General features: G+C 36.4%; 1 long non-coding RNA gene across 1 annotated transcript in view; it reads right to left on the minus strand.

The window, feature by feature from the left end:
- The window catches only part of LOC134800880 (uncharacterized), a 50,853-nt gene that overhangs the window by 5,912 nt on the left and 38,856 nt on the right, over positions 1–6,085 (minus strand). The window lies entirely within an intron of this gene.

A 6,085-nucleotide genomic window follows, 5' to 3' on the forward strand; every position in this document is an offset into this window, starting at 1 on the left:
ACTTTACACGTCTTAAAAAAACAATCTTAGTAGTAAGGCGTCCTTAAAGGCCTGTGCACACAGGATGCGTAGATGTGCACAGATCCTTATGAGAGACGGCACACCACTTGCGTGACGTGTGCGTGCACGGCTCCAACATTTTAGAGCACGCGCAGCCGGTGTGCTCAGAGGGCCTAAAGCGAATCACGTTCGACGTGTTGCCTCTCTGTCGCACTTGTGAATTCGTACATAAGTGTGACAGGGAGGCAAGGCGGCAGGCCCTCTGGCCTTCAACCCCGCTCGGATGGTAAAAAGCGTACATTATAGTCGCATCACAGTGCTCTGTCGCTTAGAGCTAAACCAAGAAATGTTTGCAACGATTTTGATAACCCACGCAGTGCAAGTGTTATTTTAAACCTCAAACTTCTATGAAATTATGACGTATAAATAACACTTGCTCTTCGTGGGCTATCAAAATTGCTGCAGACTTTTCTTGGTCTAACTCTATCAAAAAACTTTGGCAAGCCACAGATGGTACTACACTACACATTAAAAAACAAAAACAATTCATAAAATAAGTTAACTAATTCTAATACTTCATGGCCGATGAGTATACGTTAGATTTCATGTTACGCTGTATTTAGGCCCCCTTTTGATATTTTTAAAATTGCCCGTCGCTTAGGAGTTAATTTTTCAACAGATTTACGTTTTTGACACAATTTGACTCAAACTACTCAAAATTGACTTCCAAGGGGTGGGCAAAGTTACATGCAATCAGATTCATATGTATCAATACAATACTAGTCATTGAGTATGCGAAAAAACACCATGAAGAAATGACCTGATTTACTCTTATACATCCAATTTCGGATAGAAAATGTATTGTAAGATCAATTTGTTTTTGCACAAAAATTGTGGGCAAAGTTGAAAGAACAATGGGCAATGTTGCATAGTACATTTCAAGCTTAATTATGACAGTTAGTACATTGTCACAAAATGCAAAAGGGGATTTTTTACATTTAATAGAGTACAAACGTATCATACTCTAGATTAGTACAACACGATACTTTACCGTTCAGTACTACTTTGTATTATTGTGTATTTTTATATGATACCGAATGAAGCAGTCTTAATGGACTAAATGCATTTTTTTTTAATTTTCAACCAATTTATGTTTTGTTTCGCACGGGAATCGAACCCCGTGCTCGTCACAAGACAGGCAGTGTCATTGCACATCAGGCTGTACTTTAAGTCAATAGAAAACTACGTGACTCGGTAAATCGACCAATTAGGTACAGTGAGCTGCACAGATAACTGACCCCCATGCCAACAAGTTAATATGCAGGGGGGTCAGTTACCTCTGCAGATTACTATATATTTTTGACCTATGTAATTATATAATATAAGTTATATTATTAGGCGTGCAATCACCATCAGATATATCGGAGCGGCCAAGTTGCTAAAAATATATGAACATGCACTTTAACGTCTTGATAATGTAGGCTCTGTTCAGATGTTTGTGAATACCATGACCGCTCATATATATTTGTGGCGACTGTAGGACCGAGTCACTTATTTTTGTAAACATTTTTTTGGATTTTTTAAAAATTAAATAATATACAGGTCTCTAAGGCTTTAGCCTGACCCTAACCACTCACGTGTCTAATCAGATCAGAAAAGGGTCCTTATGCCCCATGTGCATAAGGACTCTTTTTGGATGGAAACGTTCCTTAGAATGGTATTCCACCTGTCCAATGTGTATTGCGATTGCGTCTAACATTTTGCTTAATGAGAGACTGAAACGCAATGACACTGGACAAAGAAATTGGACAGGTGGAATACCACCCATATGCACAAGCATAAGGACCCTTTTCTAATGGAAAGCCACAAATGAGGAACCTTTTCCTGAACAGCTATCGTCTTACGTCTAAAACATGGACCTACTTAAGGCATTACGTTTGTTTCGGGCTTATACTAAAGCGTCAGTTGAACCCAATAACCGTTACACATTTATATTGATAATTACTAATAAATTCAACATTGAAAACGGGTTACTTCGTATGGTTTTTCTATAGACACTGACCCGTTTTCATTGATAATAAGTAGGTAGGCGGTTTGTAGAGTTCCATATTAATTTATCTGATTAATTATATCTCTCTAAAAACCACAATAGACTAAAATGTTCGTTTAAGTATTGCTAAAAAAAAGCCTAAGGGTAAAAATACAACATAGTTTTCTAAAATAGCGGGATACAGCGTTCGATTACATTTATCAGATTTAAACATTACCTATACTGTGAAACTATTCAAGTTTGCCCACATGGCGAGCAATACCACGCATAAAATACTTCAATACCCTTCAAATCCGAAATGCAATCAAAGCATAAGTACCTTAATATCGCTAAACCGTATTTTTCCTTATCTTATGTTTTTTTTTAACTTTGCCATGGGCAAAGTTACAAAATGTACAAATGTACAATCTCTCGGGGTATACAACACCAGTATTAAACAATATGATATGCCAAACGGTTATTAGGTCCGTGACTGACATTCGCGAACACCATCCGTCTCTTTCGCACCTAAGAGGCTAGTGGCTAGTGAGATATTGCTTTTATATTTAAATTGGAGTTTGAAACCTTTATATTGCATTTTTTTTTGCAGGATGGCCAGCTGAAGCGGTTATCATACTGATGCGAATCCCCATGGCGGTGTGCGAGCGAGCCAGAGCTATGCACGTATATAACGATATCCCGCTCGCACTACGGAGCGACGTGCGGATACGCATCCAATGTGAAGATCGCTTTAACGTGAAGTTAGATCAATGAGACTTTATTTTTAACTACAGGCCAGTACAGATTAGTTCATGAAATAACGTAACCTGGCAATGATACGAGTATAAGGAAAAAAACAGTAAAAAATGTTTTTTTACTGACAAAACAGTAAAATTTTTTTGAAGTGAAAACTTCTTTAGCGGCGCTGTGCATTTTTTGTGATGGGGAAAAATTATAACTCGCGACAGGTCACGTGATCGACAGATTCGACAGATTGAAAATACGTAAAACGGACACGTGACCCGATCGAAAAACTGTTACAATGTCATTGAGTTTTCACTTCTGCCGGCACTCCCGGAGTGCAACCCGTTGTTTTTTTTTTACTGAGGAATGATACTGAATAATGCAATTATTTCAAGGAAAAGGTCTAAATGGTTGTCAAATAAGGCCATTGTTAGTGCAGGAACATTAAATCGCCTTTATCGACAACCAGCAACCACCAATGGTACATTTTGCATAAAACTGTCGCATTTAGATTTTACTAAAAATATAATTAAACCAGCAGTGGCAGCATGGTTCCATTTTTATCGCCTGTCACTTTCGCACTTACTATGTTAGAACGTGACAGGCGTGATGACAGGTGATAACAAAGGTGACAGAAATGTGTAAAGTTATGTTATGTCCCATTGATTCAACTTTACCTACACTCGCTGTTTTAACGTATACAATTACGTTTTTAAACTTTTTAATACACATACGTCCTTATAAAACCAGCACGGCATATATCTACATATATTATATTATATACTAAACTATTACTATAGTCACAGCGCTATAATGTTATATTAAATTTGTTTAAATATAGAATCGCACTTTTCTCGAAGCGTATAAGTTATTTCATAGTGGTGTTGCTATAGTTCGTTTTTTTAGCATTAGAAAACAGGTAAACAATCTTGACATGTCTTTTTATTGAAAAACACTTTTGAAAAATAAGTCACGGCGAATATGTAACAATTGTGAATCGTATACGATTATTTACATTCTTTTGCTTTCATAAGTAATAGTTACTGATTTTTAAAAAGCGTTTTTCAATTAAAAGACACGTCAAGATCGCGTAGTATTTTTCTAATGCTAAAAATCGAACTATAGCGTTATGGAAAGCTGAGTTTTTATACGTATGAAAATAATAATAAACCGTCACTATGTGTAACTGCTACTTCGTCTAAACTTTGCCCAGATTTTGTGAAAAATCGATATTGTTATGTATTTTTATTTATTTTTTACCATCTGAGATATGGAGCTACTTTTACTGCGCAATAAAGGGCGCCTTGCAATGAGGCCTCTTTTTTCGAAGAACGACACATTTATCATAAAATAGTGTCATGTAATCTACAAATATATAAAAGTTTTAAAATTCAGCATATTGTAATTTTATTAATATGTAATACATTATGTAAAAAACTGGCTACTAGTAAAAACCATTTAATTTCGGATGCACTTCATTTAAAAGAAATAAAAATCACAAAAGATTAACAATTTAACTCATATGAGAAAAATAATCAAATTTAAAATTTCCTAGCCAAGTCGTCAGTTTTCTATGTATATAAGTATTTATATATACCTAACTATACACGATGATTTTTAATCGGTGATCAGGAACCAATTTTTCTAATTCAGTCAGCGGTGGCGATCACATTTAACTATGAAACAAACCGCTAAATCGCGAAAAAAAAATTAACTCTCTCATAGAAAATATCAACATCGGACCAACCCAAATGTATGAAACTGGAAAATTTTTTTTTGTGATTTCGAGATTGGTCCCATAGTTAAATGTGATCGCCATCGATGACTGAATTAGAAAAATCGGTTCCTGATCACCGATTACATTTCTTGGTGTATATTATATATATCGTCGTCTAGTACTCACAACACAAGCTTACCGTGAGACTAGAGCGATCCGTAAAAATTGTCCAATAATATTTATTTATTTATTCAAAACTGGGCAAAGTTGTGACGCATACTTGACATAAAAATACGGTATATGTTAAGTTTCTACTATTATGTTATTGCTTATTTATCAAAGATTCATTGATTAGATGTGTACGGTGCAATGTTGCAATAATTACGAGTCAGATGCAGAGAAAAGGTACTGCTCGTCGGTCCTACACGCTCGGAGCGTGTTTCGTGGCCGAGGCATAAGTGCTCTTATTACAATGAAATTAGATATATAATAGTCATGCTGATTCGTTACATTTTCTGAATTTTAAAACAAAATAACATCTGTATCTTATTTTTTAGATAGTACCGTTTTTTTTTTTCAATTCAGTAGTTACGCAATACTTTTTGTATTTTTTTTATTTATATTTTGATCTCAAGCGATGCGTAGTAACTGATATTAATCGACGATAACCGTGTATATTGATAAAAGTTTAATATTTACACTGTACATTTAGCTAAAAGCCGCCATTGGGTGGATGATTGCGACTCAAACAATGGACGATTTAAGTCGAATTTGGATTGAAACCGGAACTATGTTGGTACAATTCCACGGTATAACCCTAATATGCCTCTTTAATCTAGATGCAGTGTGCCGTCACTTAAAAAATAAGGGTTCCTTTTGTACCCTTTTGGTAAGGAACCCTAAAAACCATGAATATTTTTACAGGAACGCTCATACGTATCAATTTAGAATGATTTACGCCGCTACAGATGTACTGCATAATTGTTTTCCATCGTATTTCCTCGGAAACGTTCGTATTTGTCATGCTACTTCAGTCAACGTCAGTACTTTTTGTACCGAGACTGACTGAAATAGCAAGACACGTTCGTACGTTTCCGTGCAAATACGATGGAAAATAATAAGGCACAACATCTGTACGCACTCGCTTGGCCACGATATTGAGCGGCAGCGGAAGCGGCGAGCGGCGAATTACAATTTACGTGAATTGAAAACGCGACTCGGCTTACGGCAGTCTACCACTTGCTCTGCCCTGTTACGGCAAAACACTGTATCTAGATAGGAAAGAGGTATGTAATAAGAGAGAAGTTGTGTCTGGACTCTGGGTAGTATAAGAGACCCTTAGGGCCACTTGCACCATTCACTAACCCGGGGTTAACCAGTTAAACATGGAGTTACCAGTACAACTTGACACTGGGTCAACGGTTTAACCGGTTAACCCCGGTTTAGTGGGACGGTGCAAGTGGCGCTTAGGTCCTTAGTTACCTTAGGTAACCTTAGTTAATTTAATATGTTTTTTCTAACATCCTGTCCCGACATCGGTTTCTATAGCGCTGTTGACATTAGGATGCTTTAGGCTTTGACAATTTTTTCGATAC

This window comes from Cydia splendana, chromosome 20 (assembly GCF_910591565.1).
Source record: "Cydia splendana chromosome 20, ilCydSple1.2, whole genome shotgun sequence".
NCBI lineage: Eukaryota > Metazoa > Arthropoda > Insecta > Lepidoptera > Tortricidae > Cydia > Cydia splendana.